General features: G+C 41.3%; 1 protein-coding gene and 1 pseudogene across 2 annotated transcripts in view; one reads left to right on the top strand and one right to left on the bottom strand.

The window, feature by feature from the left end:
• The window catches only part of LOC309966262 (small ribosomal subunit protein uS5-like), a 58558-nt pseudogene extending 43576 nt beyond the window's left edge, over positions 1–14982 (top strand). Inside the window, exon 2 of the transcript in view lies at positions 14259–14982. The product of the transcript in view is annotated as a small ribosomal subunit protein uS5-like (transcript). The remainder of the gene's footprint in view (positions 1–14258) is intronic.
• CREB5 (cAMP responsive element binding protein 5) overlaps positions 1–20678 on the bottom strand; it is a gene marked incomplete at its 3' end in the record, with an annotated part of 332872 nt that overhangs the window by 185571 nt on the left and 126623 nt on the right. The window lies entirely within an intron of this gene.

Raw genomic sequence — 20678 nt, 5'->3', positions numbered from 1 at the left:
TTTCCCCTGTGGATCTTCAGCGAGGCAAGGCAGTTGCCTTGGCTGTATGGAATTCAGCAAACAGAAATGCATGACCAGTGACCACACACTTGCATCTGGATGAGGTTTTGGCTGACTGTGCTTTGGGATTTTAACACTAGCCACTAACAAGGATCCCCTCCTTTTTGACTATATAAGTCAACTCTGAGAGCCACAGGGTAGAGTGAATTTTTTTGGTAGCTTCTTCCATGTCTACCAAGCACTGAGAGCGTAGGTGGCAGAGCCTGACTCTCTTGTCACCTGTACCTCTTGCAGCTGGAGGAACCAGAGTCTGGCCAGAAATCGGAAGGATGGGGGAGAGGGAGGACTTCAAGAGTGAAGTGAAACATTCTTTTTAGCATCCTAGTGACATGTGGGGGGGGAAATGGATACAGATATCTGACAGAATGACACAGAGGTCAAAAGCATGGCCTCAGCCTGGGCTTGAATCCAGCTCTACACCTACCAGCCCTGTAACTTTGGATTCATTTGCTTAACCTCCTTAAGCTTCATTTCTTCATTCTGTAAGTTGAGGAGATAGTAGTCTCTTCCTTACGAGGTAGTCATGGGAATGAAACAAGATGGTACTTATAAAATGCTTTATCTTGTAGTGTGTTTTAAAATCCTCCCAAAACTTCTATGAGGTAGATACTATTGTACTCATTTTGCTGATGGGAAACTGAGGCTCAGAGGCATTCTATAACTTGCCCACTGTCACCCAGCAGGTAAGTGGAGGGAGCTGGACACAAGCCCAGGATTTCTCTAAAGCTGGTACTCATCACTACTGCTTTATGCTCTCATTGGCCCATATGGCAAAATCCCAGCAAGTTAGGACTAGGGGATTCTCAGCTCCACTGACCAGCCCTTCCTTTTAGAGTGAAGGAATAACATTAAGAACAGTTCAGTGATCAAGCTGAACTAACGTAAACTAAACTCAAGGGTAGAAGGCGGGTACAAGAAATCAATTCTAAAGACTCTTTCCCCAGCAGTGTTTCCTCTGTTGGTTCATATCCCCAGCAAGGAAGAGCACAGAGTAAATTGAGAAAAATGTTCAACCCAGATACTAAAATAACAATGATTGACTGGGGTAAGGCAGAAGTAGAAGGGTCAAGAAGGAGCCAGGTGGACCCTCTTTTTTTTTTCAAAGCCTGTTAGTTTAGTTTCTAAAAATGTTAGTTGAATGTGGTATAAAATCCAACCTTTTTGAAAAGCAAACAAATTTGAGATTTCCAGACCCGTTGTTATTTATTAATTGTCCATTAAACACCTGTTGTTATCCATAAACAACAGGCCTTAGGCAAACCAAAGAACAATTAGCTTTTTCTAGTGTCAACAGAAAACTAGTCCACAAACTCCCAGCTGGTCTTCCCAGCTTCTGACATTGGCCTCAAATATACAAACTCAAAAATTCAGAAGAGAAACTTAAAATAAATGTTACTAAATGCTTGCTCCTTCTTTGGCTTCAGAATTCACACAAATGAGACCTGTAGGGTATAAAGGTTTTACTTATTTAACTGGCTTCAATATTCAATTTGCATTTACACATTGGTCTGTGTGTTTGAGAATGCTTCATCTATTTGTATGAATTTGATACTATCCGGTTTAGACTGAATACCTGTAGAGGGCAGCATGCCATATTTATTTAATGGACGGATACAGAATCTTTCCTAATGGTGGCGGTGGTTATCATCGTCATCACCATCACCATCATCATCACCGCTCTCATCATCGTCACCATCATCATCACCATTATCATCATCATCACTGTTCCTATCATATTCCTGGGTTTTGATCTTAAAGAAAATTTCCATTACAAAGCCGCAAGGTAGGCGACGGGTATATAATCTTTCTCTTCTTTATGAAGATTAATTGTGCTGATTATTTCCTGACATTATTTTACTTAAAATGCAGAAGGCTCTCCCACTTGCACACCACAAAACTCCTCTATTATGTAAGATGTTGGCATAAAATTCTGCCACTCTGCTATTTAAATAATTCAAAACATTTAACGCAACACGCAAAGGCCTATCACTAACAGAGAGCTGTGGGCAGAGGAGTCAAACAGAAAGTTCCTCACCAAGGTATGTTTTCCCTCACATTAGCCTGTGGTCTGACAAACACTCCCGGCTGAATCTGTTTCTTTAAGATTCTAAAAATAAATTGATCTGTAAGTGACTTTGCTGTAATACATACAGTGAGTCAGATCAAGGAGTAAGAGCCATTTATAGAATGTGAACTAAACACTGGCCTGAGACAACCATTTAACCCTCGCCAAACAGAGAAGTGGCATTTCGGATTGTACAGAGCTTGATCTGCAAGGCTATTTTGAAACAGAAAGATTCTTTTATTATAACTTTGGCTAAAAATATTAGAATATGACCAGAGGCTACCACAAGGTCAAAACATTTGTTAACAGGACGAAATGTTACCAGTATAAGAGTGTGCAAGTGTCCATCTATGAAATCTTGGACACACTCAGGCCCAAACATATTATTAGCCATCCGTATTCATACATATCTAAGTAGAGACTGTATTTGGTGCAGAACAACAAGTTGTCATTCTACACATTCTCATATAAAGAAGCAGATGGGAGTATTTTGGCTTGCTTTGTACAGTGGTTTAGAGTGGATTTGTGTGACCATAAATAAGTCATTTAACATCTCTGAGCCTCAATTTCTTCATCTATAAAATGGAAATAAGTACAGTCCCTACCTCAAGACGTTGATGTGAAGATTAACTAAGAAAATGTATATAAAACACTCAGTACACATAATACAAGTTTAAGAAATGCCAGCTGTAATTCTGCTCTCTTCAGCCCCAGCTGTTATATAGGATGGTGCAGTCTCCCTCCTCTTTGGGTGCCCCTTCATTGCTAGAGTACATCTTCATAGTGTTGTAATAGCTGCCTTAGGGGAAAGTGTGATGACTACAAGTTGGTAAGGGTTTTCTTTCCCTTCCTGCATGGCTGATGTAATGAAGATCTTTAGGAGGATATATGATTGGAGGGAGGAAGGGTGTTGTGTGCATGTGTGTGTGTGTGTGTGTGTGTGTGTGTGTGAGAGAGAGAGAGAGAGAGAGAGAGAGAGAGAGAGAGAGAGAGAGAGAGAGAGAGAGAGAGAGAGAACGAATGTGTGTATGTGTACAAGAATTCACCTGGTGACAAGAGAAACTTGCCACTCTCCTCACCTGAGTTTCACACACAGGAAACATTCGACATTGCCTGCACACAGATCTCCAACCTCGCACACTGCAAAGAGCTGCACTGCAAGGAATATGACTTCATATCATAATGCTCATCACTGACCTCCACCCTGTAATAAGATCCTTTTTGGCCCTTGTGCAGTTAGCATCCACCTGAGACTTCCTAACCATCTCCTCGATAGCAAATTGGCAGCAAGTATTAGGAAATTCCATGCTGGTATTTGGATGAGTCTTCTCCATTGACATCGTTTATTTAGATTACAGGCGCTTCCTCAATTATAACAATACATCAACCATTTCAGGTTTTTCTTTCACCTCCGGATACATGTTGCCCTTAATAAATGAAGCTGAAGTCAGAACACGTGCTGGTATGACGACACCGTCCTGTCTTTCAGGTGTGGTTTCAGGGTCACACTGAACACTTGTGTCTGGAAGGCTGACTTCACAGCACAGCACGGCCACATTCTGCTACTCAGGGGGGTGAGATCATGGTGCTGGCATGAATTTATCGGTCTTTTAAACGAATGGGGTTGAATTCAATCTACTGACCTTGATTGGGAGGCTAGTGATACAAGCTGTGTAAAATAAAACAAGACAAAATAAACAAGGGAAAACCACAGCGCATGCAGCCACTTGGTTCAGAAGTGACACTACTGAATTTGGTCTGTGAAGGTCTTGTCACATGAAAGCCTAGAAATAGCTATGACCTAAACATGGGGGTAGGAGACGACCCATTTAGAAATGAATGGACACATTCCATTGTGTTTGTATAGTGTTTAAAATCTATTTTGGAGCAAGGGGATATTGTAAATACTTTCCTTTGTTCATAACTATCATAACCCAAACTTTCCGGCTCTCGGCATTTTTCAGTAACCCTGCGTGCCAATAGTTTTTTACACACTGCCTGACAAGGCAAACATTATTCTACCAGAGACGCAGGATTCCCTGTGACCCCTCTGAATCTCCAGGGCCAGCCAAGACTAGATTGGACTTTCTGACTAATCCTAGTCAGGACATCTCTAGGGGCTGCCCTAGTCTCACTGCACAATTCCAAGGCCACTCAGTTCTGAGGGCCCTCAGGAGATGTTGCCATATTAGGCATGTGGAAATGTCCACACCATTCTGAAATTCTTTTGGAAATAGAGATTTAATATAACTTTTTCGATTAGCCTTCAATTCCAAATTTGGGACTAGACTTTAGGTGAAATTAATTCAGGGACTCCTCATTTGGTTTTGTAAAATGTTAATGCCAGCAAGCATTCCTTCATCTTCAATAGTAACTGGATCATAGATTTTCATTTAATTCTCTCTTTTTCATTTGACTGTCTCTTTGGTTAATGGCATTTCTATAGCAGAGGACACGGCAATCTTCACAGACATCTCTTGACTCTAAAGTGGCTGGCTGGATAAGCATATTATTAAATGCAGGTTAATCTGTGGCCTCTTTCCTCTTCACCATGATGGCTCTGGATGACAATAAGGGGGGAGCCTGGGGCCAGGTATGGAAAAGTGAATAGTATAGGCATTTCCTGGATATATGGTTCCTAGTATCTCCATAATGCCAAATATAAATTGTAGTTAGAAACTGTTACCCTATGAACACCTTCATCACTTAAAGAAGATTCCTTCTGGAGACAATAATGATCTTTATTAGGTACCAGGCCTGCGTGAAGATCTGGTGATACCAAGACATGACCTTGGTGGGTGTGATTTCATAGGAAAAGTGGGCTCTAGAATGTTCCCTTTAATAGTAGAATTCTTTAGTAGCACTGTTCACTAAGACACTTGGTATAAATGGAACCACCTCTTCCAAGTGGATTTAGTTATTGAAGAAATTAAAGGAATTCCCTCCAAGGTAGCTTTTCTCATCAGATGGCTCCAAAACAAAAACCTCAACAATCTTAGCATAAAGGGTTCAGGCACAGTGATTTTGGGCATTTCCAAAGAGTACTTCCTTCTATTTCTGCTACCTCAATAACAGAGACTAAATCAGAGACTTGGCACTGACTGCTCCACTGATCTATTAATTCTAAGTCTTTCACTGATTCAGTTCCAACTATATGTTTGATAGAGACAACTTTTATTTACTGTTTAAATCATACAGTAATCTAAGCAAACTCATCAGTTCAAGGATATTAAATCAAAATCTATTTACTATTGAGTAGGATTTAATTTAAGATGGAGGCTTCCTGGAGATCCAAATCTGGGGTTTAGTGAGACCATCCTATTCTAGAAATGATGTCAGAAGACTGTTTGGGTGCTTACCTAGTAAGGCACCAGGGTCCTGTTATTAATAGATCTGTGCAAAATAATTTACCATGTTAATACCCTTTCTTCCTCCTATCCAATTATTCCGTATTGATGAATCTCTTATTTAAGCATTATCGAAAGGTCACTAGCCAGTGCTGTATCTAATTCAAAAACGTATTATTAGGCTTATACCATAACGATTTTAAGAAATGACCAGTTCTGTGAGGATGATCTGAATAGCCATATTCATATTTTTTCCTATATTTAGAATCAGGGTCAGACCTTCTCAATTTTCAGGGCCATTTTTACTTTAAAATTTAAAAAATTTTACTTTATTGTTGTAAGAACACTTAACATAAGATATAACCGCTTAACAAATTTTTAAGTATATTATTACATTTTATTACACATTATTATGTATTATTATTATTACACTTTATTATACATTGTTGTTGACTATTAGTACAATGTTGTACAGCAGGTCTCTAGAGCTTACTCATCTGGCTTGACTGACACTTCATGCTGGTTGATTAGGAACTCCCCTACTTCTCCTTTCTCTGAGCCCCTGGCAACCACCATTTCACTCTCTGATTCTACAAATTCAACTATTTTTGATACCTCATATAAACAGAATCCTGCTGTATTTGTCTTTCTGTGACTGGCTCATTTCACTTAACATAATAACTTCTTGGCCAACATGTATGTGAAAAAATGCTCAATGTCACTCACTAATCATCAGGGAAATGCAAATCGGAACCACAATGAGATTAACACCGCACACCTGTCATGGCAGCTATTATCAAAAAAACCAAAGACAAGTGTTGGCACGGCTGTGGAGAAGTTGGAAACCCTGCACATTGTTGGTGGGAATATAGAATGGTGCAGCTTGATAGAAAACAGTACAGAAGTTCCACTTACCTCAACATAATAAAGGCCATATATGACAAACCTACAGCCAACATCGTTCTCAGTGGTGAAAAACTGAAAGCATTTCCACTAAGATCAGGAAGAAGACAAAGTTGTCCACTCTCACTACTATTATTCAACAGTTTTGGAAGTTTTAGCCACAGCAATCAGAGAAGAAAAAGAAATAAAAGTAATCCAAATCAGAAAAGAAGAAGTAAAGCTGTCACTGTTTGCAGATGACATGATACTATACATAGAGAATCCTAAAGATGCTACCAGAAAACTAGTAGAGCTAATCAATGAATTGGTAAAGTAGCAGGATACAAAATTAATGCACAGAAATCTCTTGCATTCCTATACACTAATGATGAAAAATCTGAAAGAGAAATTAAGGAAACACTCCCATTTACCATTGTAACAAAAAGTTAATAAATAAAATACCTAGGAATAAACCTACCTAAGGAGATAAAAGACCTGTATGCAGAAAACTCTAAGACATTGATGAAAGAAATTAAAGATGATACAAATAGATGGAGAGACATATCATGTTCTTGGATTGGAAGAATCAACATTGTGAAAATGACTGTACTACCCAAAGCAATCTACAGATTCAATGCAATCCCTATCAAACTACCAACGGCATTTTTCACAGAACTGGAACAAAAAATTTCACAATTTGTATGGAAACACAAAAGACCCCAAATAGCCAATGCAATCTTGAGAAAGAAAAACGGAACTGGAGGAATCAGGCTCCCTGACTTCAGACTATACTACAAAGCTACAGTAATCAAGACAGCATGGTACTGGCACAAAAACAGAAACATAGATCAATGGAACAGGTTAGAAAGCCCAGAGATAAACCCACGCACATATGGTCAACTTATTTTTGATAAAGGAGGCAAGAATATACAATGGAGAAAAGACAGCCTCTTCAATAAGTGGTGCTGGGAAAACCGGACAGCTACATGTAAAAGAATGAAATTAGAACACTCCCTAACACCATACACAAAAATAAACTCAAAATGGATTAAAGACCTAAATGTAAGGCCAGACACTATAAAACTCTTAGAGGAAAACATAGGCAGAACACTCTATGACATAAATCACAGCAAGATCCTTTTTGACCCACATCCTAAAGAAATGGAATTAAAAACAAAAATAAACAAATGGGACCTAATGAAACTTCAAAGCTTTTGCACAGCAAAGGAAACCATAAACAAGATGAAAAGACAGCCCTCAGAATGGGAGAAAATATTTGCAAATGAAGTAACTGACAAAGGATTAATCTCCAAAATTTACAAGCAGCTCATGCAGCTCAATATCAAAAAGACAAACAACCCAATCCAAAAATGGGCAGAAGACCTAAACAGACATTTCTCCAAAGAAGATATACAGATTGCCAACAAACACATGAAAGGATGCTCAACATCACTAATCATTAGAGAAATGCAAATCAAAACTACAATGAGGTATCACCTCACACCAGTCAGAATGTCCATCATCAAAAAATCTACAAACAATAAATGCTGGAGAGGGTGTGGAGAAAAGGAAATCCTCTTGCACTGTTGGTGGGAATGTAATTGATACAGCCACTATGGAGAACAGTATGGAGGTTCCTTAAAAAACTAAAAATGGAACTCCTATACGACCCAGCAATCCCACTACTGGGCATATGCCCTGAGAAAACCATAATTCAAAAAGAGTCATGTACCACAATGTTCCTTGCAGCTCTATTTACAATAGCCAGGACATGGACGCAACCTAAGTGTCCATCGACAGATGAATGGATAAAGAAGATGTGGCACACATATACAATGGAATATTACTCAGCCATAAAAAGAAATGAAATTGAGTTATTTGTAGTGAGGTGGATGGACCTAGAGTCTGTTACACAGAGTGAAGTAAGTCAGAAAGAGAAAAACAAATATCGTATGCTAACACATATATATGGAATCTAAAAAAAAAAAAAAAGAGGAATTGGTTCTGAAGAACATAGGGGCAGGACAGGAATAAAGATGTTGACATAGAGAATGGACTTGAGGACACGGGGAGGGAGAAGGGTAAGCTTGGACGGAGTGAGAGAGTGGCATGGACATGTATACACTACCAAATGTAAAATAGATAGCTAGTGGGAAGCAGCTGCATAGCACAGGGAGATGAGCTCAGTGCTTTGTGACCTCCTAGATGGGTGGGATAGGGAGGATGAGAGGGAGACGCAAGAGGGAGGAGATATGGGGATATATGTATATGTACAGCTGATTCACTTTGTTATAAAGCAGCAACTAACAGATCATTGTAAAGCAATTATACTCTAATAAAGATGTTAAAAAGAAAACAGTACAGAAGTTCAAAAAAAAAAAAAAAAAGAACTACCATATGATCCTGGAATTCCACAGCTGAGTATTTATTCAAAAGAATGGAAATCAAAATTTCAAAGAGATTTTAGCACTCCATGTTCACTGCAGCATTGTTAGCAATAGCCATGATGTGGAAACAACCTAAATGTCCATCAACAGATAAATGGATAAAGAAAATATGGTGTATCCATGCTTAAAGAAGGGAATTCTATAATATGCAATTTTTTTCAGAAAAAGCTAACAATTTTTGAGCATTTACTAGCTAAATGCTCACTTGCATTATTTCATTTAATCCTCATAAACACCTATATCGTTAATTATGATTATGTACCCATTTTTCAGGTGAGGAATTGCGGCCAAGAGCAGCTCAATAATCTGCCTAAGGTCTCAGGACAGGAAGTGGTGGAACCAGCACTCAAGCCCAACTCTTCTGATTACAGATAAGTTCTGCTTTTCTCTGAGGCCCCCACACTCTTCACTACCTCACGATATTGTTTCCATTTGTCAAGATTTTTTTTTTTTTTTTGCTGTACGCGGGCCTCTCACTGCTGTGGCCTCTCCCATTGCGGAGCACAGGCTCCAGACGCGCAGGCTCAGCGGCCATGGCTCACCGGCCCAGCTGCTCCGCGGCATGTGGGATCTTCCCGGACCGGGGCACAAACCCGTGTTCCCTGCATCGGTAGGCGGACTCTCAACCACTGCGCCACCAGGGAAGCCCCATTTGTCAAGATTTAATTTCCTTGAAAGCAAATCTTTTCAAATCTAAAATATTTTCAAATCTTAAAAGTTTGACTTATTCTGAATTTTCTAGAAGAATCTATGAGAAGATTGCAAAAGTTGTTTCTCTTATCTATATAGATTAAATATATCCCTGGTTCAAACCATATGGGATGAATTACTGTACCATCTTAAAAGTTATTGTTTTGAAAATCTTCACTAAATCAAGTCCATTTTATTATAATAATGCCTAAATTATGCAGAAGCTTACAAACTGTTTTCAAATCTCATTTTTTAAAAAGTCTTGCATTGAAGTACAAGGATATGCTTTGAGGAGAAAACTACTGGCTAGAAACTGTAAAGGACAATAGTAATACACTACGTTTGTATGGTATGCTACAGTTTCACAGTAATTCTTGTAATCTTTTTTTAACATGAGACAGGCAGAAAGAGTTACTATTTGATACAGTTGAGGCTCAGAGAGGTACAACCACTAGCCCAAGGTCACACCTTTAGCCCATGACCACAATCCAGGTTTTCTAGTGCTGTTTCCCTATGAGCCTCTGTTCCCCACAAAACATGGAAACACCTTCTCCTTCCCAAGGTTTTCTACATTGTCATTCTGGAGAAACAGAGGCAGGTTTAGATGTGTGGTTTCCTTACTGAAAAGGATGGTGTCTATCTCAATGTCGAATGACAGGGAAAAATAAGCAGGCACCAAACAATTTTCTCCTTAATAGCTCTCTCAAAATCTACCCAAGTGGGCTTCCCTGGTGGCACAGTGGTTGAGAGTCTGCCTGCCAATGCAGGGGACGCGGGTTCGTGCCCCGGTCCGGGAGGATCCCACATGCCGCGGAGCAGCAGGGCCCGTGAGCCATGGCCGCTGAGCCTGCGCGTCCGGAGCCTGTGCTCCGCAACGGGAGAGACCACAACGGTGAGAGGCCCGCGTACAGCAAAAAAAAAAAAATCTACCCAAGTTAGAGTGGGCCAAAGAGAGAGAAGGCATTTGTCCAGAAGAAACATTTGCCGTTGCGGAGCATTCCCTGGGATATCCAGGAATCCTCTTGGCTGGGTGAGTGGTAGATTTGGATAACCATTCTCTTCCAGAACCAGGCTATGGGCCACCTAGTGCAACCTTGGAGCCATGATGGCTGAGATCAAATCCCACCTCTCCCACTTGCTAGCTGTGGTCCTTCGAGCAAGTTATATAACCCCTCTGTGCCTGTTTCCTTTGGCAGCAAAATGAGGACAACCACCATCTACCTTGCAGGACAATTTAGGGGCTTCCATGAGTTAAATGTAAAAAGTACTTAGGACAAGACTTGGCAATGTGCCTGATGAGAGCCATTATTTTCATTATCTTAATGAATGAGCCTCTCGATTTCTTTACATAGCAAGTGGGAATAATGACAAACCTGTAACAAGAATCAAATTATATTAAGTCTTTGAAAGTTCCTTATAAATCATAAAATGCTCTGTGCATCTAGAGAATAACTGCTGTTGTGCTGAAGAGAAAGCTGCAATGTCTGAATTATACCTGCCTTCCAATTGCAAGGAATTTACCCTTTCTCCTCAAACTGAGAAAGAAAGTGATTTATATTATGATCCCTAGCCTAACCCCACTGGTAGCTTGTTAGGCAGGAATCAAATGGTTGAAGTTAGTGTCTAGCAAGGCGGGGTGTTTACCCAAGGCCTGGTGAGTCTCCATGTCTCAGGGGAGGCTCATGGAGATTTTGCTCCCTGGGATGGGAGGCCTGGCCCAGCTGCGTGTGGCTGTGTCTGTGTATAGATCTAGAATCCAAGAGTCCTACCGGTCCTGCAGGATAACCTGGGCAAAGCCACAGGCCGCCTGGAGCCCTGAAAAGTGGGACAACTGCTAACTGTGGGTGGCTACTCAGGGGAGCCTAGAGTCCTTTCACCAGTCCTGAAATCAGAGTTACATCTGACAGAGAAGAAGATGTGTTGATGCAGGGTAAAAAAACAGAATGAAATGAATTTTTTCAGAGTTTGAGATGACATGTGATTTCTGACAAGATCGGTAGGAATGCAGTTGATACAAATGAAGGAAACATAAAAAAATATCTCCTCCTTTTCCTACAGCACCATGCTCTCACCCAGCGGCATACACACAGACTCCAAGCTCTAATGTCTTTAGGAAGACATGGATGCCAAGTGGGGACAGCTGTTCCCCACGCCCTTTCCTGGTTCACTGTGGATGCTCCATCCTGAATGCCTGCTGGCTTCTCCCAGAGCAGTTCTACCCAGTTTTCCAAGTACAGTTTCAATACCATCTCCTTTACTAGGCTGCCTTTCAATCTCCCCCTAGAACTAACTGCTTCCTACCGTGTCCTCATAAAACTTTCATTTGGAGCCCTTTGATGCAGAGCTATCAAAGTTTGCCTAGTTTCATAATGAGCTGTGCAAACTGTCTCTGCCTTTTGCTTATAAGGGACTGCCTCTTGTCATCTCTGTGTCAGGGTGACACCTACACCGCACGCTGCTCAAAAGAGTCACTCAATAAATATTCATCAAGTAAATAAATAAATATTTGTTGACAATAATTAACTTGAACTGAGAACTTCATGGCCTCCAAGAAAGGCTCCGAATTTGTTAAATGAAGCAGTGCTCTTTTTTCCCCCTCTTATGCTTAAGGTTGTTTCATAGCATTTCCTGCCAGGAACTGCTCCCATTATTAAATTAAGTGCCAGGGGAGCGGCAGCACCTTCTGTGCCTAAGTACTGAGTGGAACTGTGATGAAGCGAAGCCCCCCTTTGCTCCTAATTTCAGAGGTGACAACTGTCGACTTTATTTTTGTGCTCCTTCTGTCACAAGCCACTGTGATTCCAATGGTGGATTTTGGAATTGTGTTTTCTGCTTTCCTCCTTCTACTCACCCCCTCGACCTGAGCCACTCTGAATACACATACCCAGAGAGGAATTTCAGGCGCACTAATGAGAAAGCAGAGTCCACATTTCCTATTTGGAACCTGGGACTGTGCTAAAACTGGATTTTGTGCTCCTAACCTGTACTCACTCATTAGTTGTACAGATGAGAGTTCTCTGCACAGAGAACTGAGGGACAGGTGGACAGGGAGTTTCGAAGTAGGATCGTTTTATTGTATTTTTCCTCTACAATTTGAGATTAACTTTGTCATGTAAACAATTAACGAGAGTTCTTCAGATGTTCTTCTGAATTGCTTTTCCCTCTCAGGGATATTGTTAAGCATCCCCTACACTGGCTCCCCTGTGGAGGCTTTCCATGGGTAAAATTCCAAATACAGTTCTCAAGTACATGGAATCATTCTTATGGATGATGTCAATAAAGACTTCCAAGAATTCCAGCATCCTTTCCTCAACTCTCTGAACTTCAGGCTGAGGCTTCAAGAATGGTACCCCCAGGAGATCCCCTAAAGGTTATTGCCCACAATGCCCACTCCCAAGCTTTAGACTTTATAGCGACTTAGATAGCATAAACCTTTGTTTAAAGAATAAAAATATAAATGAACTACTGAACTGATGGATGAATAAATGAAATAACACATTCTTAGAAATAACACTTAGCTCTTCATGGTCACTGGATCCTAAATATCCTGATGGGGACTTATGTATTTTTTACCCTAAATGAAAATCATAAAATGTCTTAGCTGAAAGAGACCTTAGTGATAGACTACATACGATTTTTAGAAGCCATGGCCTCACTAATGAACTTATCTATGAAACAGAAACAGACTCATAGACATAGAGAACAAACTTGTGGTTGCCAAAGGGAAGGGGGGTTAGAGGAGGGATGGACTGGGAATTTGGGGTTAGTAGATGCAAACTATTATATGTAGAATGGATAAACAACAATGTCCTACTGTATAGCACAGGGAACTACATTCAATATCCTGTGATAAACCATAATGGAAAAGAATATGAAAAATAATATATATATATATATATCTGAACCACTTTGCTGTACAGTAGAAATTAACGACATTGTAAATCAACTATACTTCAATAAAATAAAATTTTTTTAAAAAGTCATGGCTTGATTTGTTCAAATGAAATTAAGAAAAAACTGCTTCTCTGGTTGAAGTGTAGGTAGGGGCCTGGAACCTGCCAGCTCTAAGAAATTACATAGCTTGTTCAACATCATACAGATCTCAGAGGTAGAGCCATGACTCCTGAGGTCCTGGCTTGGTTTTTCCTGCTGCATGCTATAGCCTTTTACTGGTGAAGGGTTGTTTCTGGGTACTTACTGGGTAAAAGGACATCTCTCTGACATTAAAATAAATGAGCCACAGACTGTAGGAAGTTTTGAACTGGACTTCCAGGTAGTCACATAGTTGAAGGTAGGTCCTCCTTACAGAAGTATTCCAGCTAATAAGTGAAGAAGGAATGATAGAAATATACTTCACCATTTTGCAATCCCCAAAGATGTAATGGATCTAGGGGAGGATTGTCAATGACTGCCAGCATCCCAAAGAGAGACGAGCAGATTTTGGTGCCTCCTGACAGAAGTATCCCACATTGCCTATGAAGTACTCTTGCCAAAAAATTGAACTCGATGTTAAATGAAGTCTAGAAAGCCCGAATTACCAATTTATGAGAAATACAAGAAACAAAGGAACTAGTTAAACTGACACCATGAAAATGGAATCAACAATATTCACTTTGTACAAAACTCTACAAACTCTTCAACAAATAAATTTCAAGGCAAAACAAAAAAAGGGGGCTGGGGAACAGATCTGTGATTTAAAAGTGTGTAAGAAGACATGTCAACCAATTTTAACGTACAGACCTTATTTCAGTCCCGATTAAAATAAAGGGCGCTTATCTGGGAAAGCACCAAATGGCAGAGGTATACCCGTACTCCTGGGGTACTCCTGGCTGCAGCCACAGCCCAGCCCACATCGCAGAGTTCAAGGAAGCAAGGCCGAGCTGGGCCACCTGATCAAGGACAGGGAGACCAAATCCCTGGAGGAGATTCCTCTCTTCTCCTTTCCCATCAAGGAATCTGAAATCACTGACTTTCTCCTGGGGATGTGCCTCAAGGATGAGGTTTTGAAGATTATGTCCATGCAAAAGCAGACCTACACTAGCCAGTGGACCAGGTTCTGTTGCCATCTGGGACTACTACGGCCATGTCGGTCTGAGTATTAAGTGCTCCAAGGAGGTTGCCAGGGCCATCCTAGGGGCCATCATCAAGCTCTCCATTGTCCCCGTGCGGCAATGCTACTGGGAGAAGAAGACAGGCAGGTCCCACACTGTCCCTGCAAGGCACCAGCCTCCATGCTGAGTGCCTCTTCCCACCCCCAGAGGCACTGGCATCATCTTGGCCTCTGCACTCAAGAAGTTGCTGCTGATGGCCAGTATGGATGACTGTCACACTTCGGCCAGGGGCTGCACTGCCAACCTGGGCAACTATGATGCCATCTCCAAGACTTACAGCTCTCTCACCCTGACCTCTGAAAAGAGACCGTGTTCACCAAGTCTCCCTATCAGGAATCCAGAGACATCTCCTACAGACTCACACCAGAGTCTCCCTGTAGAGAGCCCAGGCTCCATCTATGGCCACCACTGTAGCAGTTTTATATAAGAAATATAAAGTGAATTAATTAATTAAAAAAAATAAAGGGCCAAAATCGTATGAAACAAACAAGGAAATTTGAAGGATATTTTAAAATATTAAGAAACTATGGGTAACTTCTTAGGTGAAAATATGGTATCATGGTTACTTTTCTTTAAAGAATACTTATCTTGCATACTTACATGCTGATATACTTATGGATAAAATGCTAGATATCTGGGATATGCTTCAAATAACCTTGGGAGAGGCTGGAAGTGGGTAGAGACACGGATGAAACATGACCACTTGTGAGCTGATAATTGTTTAAGTTGGGTGGTAGGTTCATGCTGGGTCATTATCCTGATCTTTGTACTTACATAATATTTGAAATTTCTATAATTAAAATATTTAAGAAGTTTTGTTCACAATTATAACATAAGATAGTTTCGCTTAATTGTTTAAAAAAAATGCTGAAAGCCAGGAAGGGATTTCACATGAAGGTAAGAAGCTTTTGGAAATGCAGGTGTCCCTCATTATGACTGGAGCATGAGGAATCTCTCCAAAGTGACAACAAGAGTATCCAACCCTTTTCAATTGAAGCAAGACTAGACCAGGACAGCAAACCTGCTGGTGGTGAGCGTGGTATCTCATGAAAAAGGCATGGTCTCACTGACTTGGTCTTGGTCTCACCAAGTCTATTATGAGTGACAGCAGCAGCCTAGCCTCTGTATGTTGTAACTAATCATAACAGGACATTATGAAATTATATATTTTGCAATGTAATTAAAAGATCTTTCCATAACTGCAAGATTAAATCCCAAATGGCTAGCACAAATGACTGCCATCTGAACAAGCTTTGAAATGGCCAGGGTACTCACCCTCAAGACAGCATTCCTGAAGCAGATCAGAACGCTCCAGGCTCGCAAGAAGCCTCCCCGGATTCTAAGTTGCCCCCAAAGGATTCAGTGGCTTGCACATTGGAAAGTTTATCTATGACTCTAAGCCACTCCAAGGCCATTTGTAAATTACTGCTGGGGTAATTTACAAATATTGAGATTTGCTGACCTGAAGAAATAAAGATTTCCACAAATGCCTAATGCAGTCAGGCAGTCACTCACTGGCAAGATCTTGTGTGAATGTCATGAAGTCAAATATGTCATCAAGTATGACAGTTTCCAAAAGGGACCCAAGGTAGGTAATGATCAGTAATCAAGGGGTCAAATCAAAGTACATGGAGGGATCCCAAAGCTTACCTCTAACTTTGTCCTTCAAAAACCCAAATCCAATGGAGCAATCACCCTTCATTCCGTTCACATCAAGTTGAAGTGATCTTTTATTCTAGGAGTAATGGCTTGATGATTTGACACCTATGAGTCATAAGCAGCCCTTGTAAAAAGCCCAGTGACAATGTGTTAGCTCACATTTAAGCCTCAGCTGTGTTTCCCACTCTGTTCCCAGTAGTCCCCAACTTCTTTGAATCTAGGGTGGGGTTCTGGGCCCTGGCTCAATGAGTGGACTCAGTTTCAGACCAAATATATTGCAGTGAACCTTAAAAATTCACACATTTGCAATGAGACTTTCTTCAAGGGGAAAATACATTTTTAGTTATTTGGCCAAAACAAGCAAAATGCTCAAAATGTTGAAATGGTGAGGCCTCCACTATTTCATTACTGCTTTGCTGAGGCAAAGAAGTGAAGATATTTTTCTTTGTGGTTCCAGCAAGCAGGCATACATTTATCAATCAGGACACTCTACAATGGATGTCTAATCAGATACGCTAGTCCTCTGGGTAATTCCAAATTCCTGCATAGAAACTTTGGCTTCTTTTCTTTAATGACTGTATTTGGAGAATGAACTAAAATGGTCAAAATTTTCAATACATCTTGGAGAAGGGTTAAGCACAAAAGTCCTGTTAAACAATAATGGGATTTGTGTGTGAAACATGACACTCTTTGAACACTTTTGAGAAAGTTACTCTCCTCTTTCCCTTCCAACTAATAACAATTCAACATTATTTAACATAATCCTACTGACAGGTAATTTCTGACACGAAATTTATTACTGACTTGCCCTTTGAGGGCATGTTTCACTATTAATGTTTCCTTTTAAAAGCTATAGCATACATTAGATTCTCCTACAGCGTTTCCCCATGTTTTCCTTGGAAACCCCTACTTTCTGTGGTATTTTACATTACCCGAACCTGTTTTAATTCTGGATCCTTACACACACACACACACACACACACACACACACACCTCCTTTCCAGAAATACGTCCAGAAATATACTTAACGCTGAAACATTTTATTCTACAATTATTAGGTTTACCTAGAACTGAATAAACAACATTAGTAGAGCATAAATTTAAATTAGTTTCTCCTGTACCTAACTGGGTATGTGATTGACTGAGCTAGAGGGCTTGAATTCAACAGGACCATGCCAGGAAATGGGGGAGCTGCAGATTGCGGATGTTATCCATATAGGGCCAGTGAGACCTGCAAGCGTCTGCCCTCATTGGTGCTTTGAGTCTTTCACAATGCAGGACACATGAGACTGTACAGAACACATTTGTGATTCTGACTCATTCAGAGAGACGATTCTTTACCTGGTGAGTCATCATGAAGCTAAGTATTTCCCTACCTGTGCTAACCATACAAGGGCATTGCTACCTGGAGGATTAGGTCATCTGCCCCAGAAGGAAATGCACACCATCTTTGGTTTTTCTGGAACAGCCTTACTGGCATCATGAGCCCATAGGCTGGAGCTGACCACGTGGTGTCCTTCCTTGGAAAAGGAGGCATCGTCTAAAGGGCTGGTTGGCTGGCAAAGCAGCAACAAGACAAGTGAAAGAAATATTCATTCATTCATTATTTATTTATTCATTTGTAATTTTAGGGAGGTCAGGTTTGTTGAGTTACAATTTACAGATGGTAAAATTCACCCTTTTTAATATTGCAGTTCTATGAAATTTGACAAATGCATAGAGTCATGTAACTACTACCACAACCAAGATATAGAAGAGTTCCATCGCCTCAAAAAATTCCCTCACCCCCTTTGTAATTAACCCCTTTCCCCACCCACCATATTTATTTTAAAATAATATTCAAATGATTTACAACAGAGACATGAAGTCACCTGCATGTTGTGACTTGTCCTTAATATAGTGGCAGGATTTACTGGTAGCGAGATTCAGAGACGCTCCACACCACCAGAAGTCTGAGAACGTGCTGGGCGAGATCTATCGCCTCACATTTGCCCTAATGGATAACCTATTTCTGCAGAGAAACACATGCAGGAGTGATTCTACTGGGTAAATTCTTAGCTTCCTAACTCTTCCTCCAAGCTTAAGAAGAAGACTTGCATCTCCCACTGTTTCAGAAGACTAAGTTCCCTTCAGTCTCCCACCTCAACCAAATTCTAACTGGAAAAAGCTGGAGATAAACACACTCTCCCCTACCTTGGCCCTTGCCTCTCTCCCCATAGACTGACACACACAGGAAGCTCTCTCTCTCTCTTTTACATACACACACACACACACACACACACGCACGCGCACACGAAACAGAGGCAACACAAAAACTGCCAAGATGGTCTGTCCTCCAAGGTGTTCGTAAAATCTTGAAGGCCACAACGGGACCTTCTAGGCCCAGACCTGTGCGGAAGCCTGGGGTGAAAATCCTCTATCCCGAGAAGCTGGAACAGATCCGAGGGCCTTGCACATTAGGGAAGAGTTTTACATTCCTAGGTTACTGGGCCATTAGCAGCTCTACCATCCATTTTTCATTTGAAGGAACCTTTATAAAGGTTGAATTCTTATCTTTGAGAGGCCTGTAAACGCAGTTCTTGTGTTTTCATTTGGGTTTATTTAGCCTGCGGGATTTAGGTCCCCCTGTTTAGGTAGTAAATTTTCCCCTTTGTGTGAATGTATGTGGTTAATATACTTAAAAATCCATCAGGCAAGGATAACAAAAATGCAGCCGCCTTTACACAGCAGTTTTTGGCAAGAATATAGTCACTCAGGATGGCTGTGTGGTGCTTATAATTGAATTGTGGTCACTAAGCCGAATGCTATCAAACTCTGGAAAAACCAAAGCCAGATACCTCTGAGCACGCCTTTCACCACCTTCCCTCTGGTCCCTTCCCTTGCTGCCAGCTCCCCCTGTTCACCCAGCTGGCAGAGTGGGACACAGAAAGAAGCCCAAGATGAATAAACGGCAGACACTGCTACAGCCTTTAAACATGTACCAGAAAAGATGGACTCCAGCGCCTGAAAGGACAGAACTGAAGACCTGACGGCCTGAGTTGCAACGCTTGGGAGGCCAGTGAGGGAGAAGCTGCTCAAGAAAAGGAAAACGACAAAGGTCCTCGAAGACGCCCTTGGAGAGCTTCCAACTCTTGGTTGAGAAAAACATTAAGCTTTGGCCCCCTGAATCAACATTATCTGACACTAGAGCACAGATTCCAGGCCCCCCCAAGGTCCCCCTCACAACGGTAACCTTGGGTGATCGATGGTCCATTAGCCAATTTTTCCTCCTGCCCGCTCTGACCCCACACGCTCATCTCTCTGCCACCTCCCTCCCCGGCACTGGTGGCAGAGCCCAGTCACCAGGCTGGGTTCAAAAGCTGTGGGCTCTGACCACAACGAGCATGAAGCCTTCCCACTCAGCCACCGCTACTGCCGACTGCAGGAGACCCAGTGAAGACCACACACCCTAGTGTTTCCAACTCAACCAGGTGGGCTTGGTCCCTGACAGATCTGAAACAAAAGGAGAAAACCAGCTCATTGCACAGAGTCATGGCAGGAGGAAAGAAAAAATCCTTCCATACAACTCTCTCTAGCCTAAAGACAAAATCAAATCAAAATCAAAATACAGGGCTTCCCTGGTGGCGCAGTGGTTGAGAGTCTGCCTGCCGATGCAGGGGACAGGGTTCGTGCCCCGGTCCGGGAAGATCCCACATGCCGTGGAGCGGCTGCGCCCGTAAGCTATGGCCACTGAGCCTGCGCGTCCGGAGCCTGTTGCTCCGCAACGGGAGAGGCCACAACAGTGGGAGGCCCGTGTACCGCAAAAAAAAAAAAAAAAAAAAAAAAAAAAAAAAAAATCCAAATACACATAAGAGGATTATTCTACTTAAAAAACTACCTTTTAAAACAAATAAATAAAAATAAAAACTACCTTTTTCATTAGGCAAAGGGATAGCTCAATATTTCCTATCCTTCCCAGGCACTGCACTCATTCAGCAAATATTCTAAATGGGCACTCAAATGTAACAATGGTACCCAGGCTCTTTGGGTGCATAAGCCCATGCCATATGCCGTGTAAAGGATAGAAAAAGCACTTTGGATTCAACCACCATCCTAGAGCAAATTCTGCAAAACATGTGCTCCCAGAGCTAAGGAGCCTAGGAGCAGGTGAGCTCAGGGCCTAGAAATTCATCAAGATGGAAACTATAGGCAGTCCAGCACAAATGGCTTCAAAACAAATGACAAACTGTCCCATAGACCTAGGACCTAAAAGAAAGCTATGTCTAAAATGTACGAGTCAGAAAAGCACACGTATCTCAAAAGGTAAACACACAACCTCCTACTCAAGAACTACTGTACTAATTCAAATTATCACTGCTTCCTGCTGATCATGGTTGCGTAACTACCTCAGGTCTAACTTTGTAGAAGGATGTATCTG

The sequence above is a fragment of the Leucopleurus acutus genome, assembly GCF_964270905.1.
Source record: "Leucopleurus acutus genome assembly, chromosome: 9".
NCBI lineage: Eukaryota > Metazoa > Chordata > Mammalia > Artiodactyla > Delphinidae > Leucopleurus > Leucopleurus acutus.
Note: the sequence above shows the minus strand (reverse complement) of the source record. Positions and strands in the feature narration are given on the sequence as shown.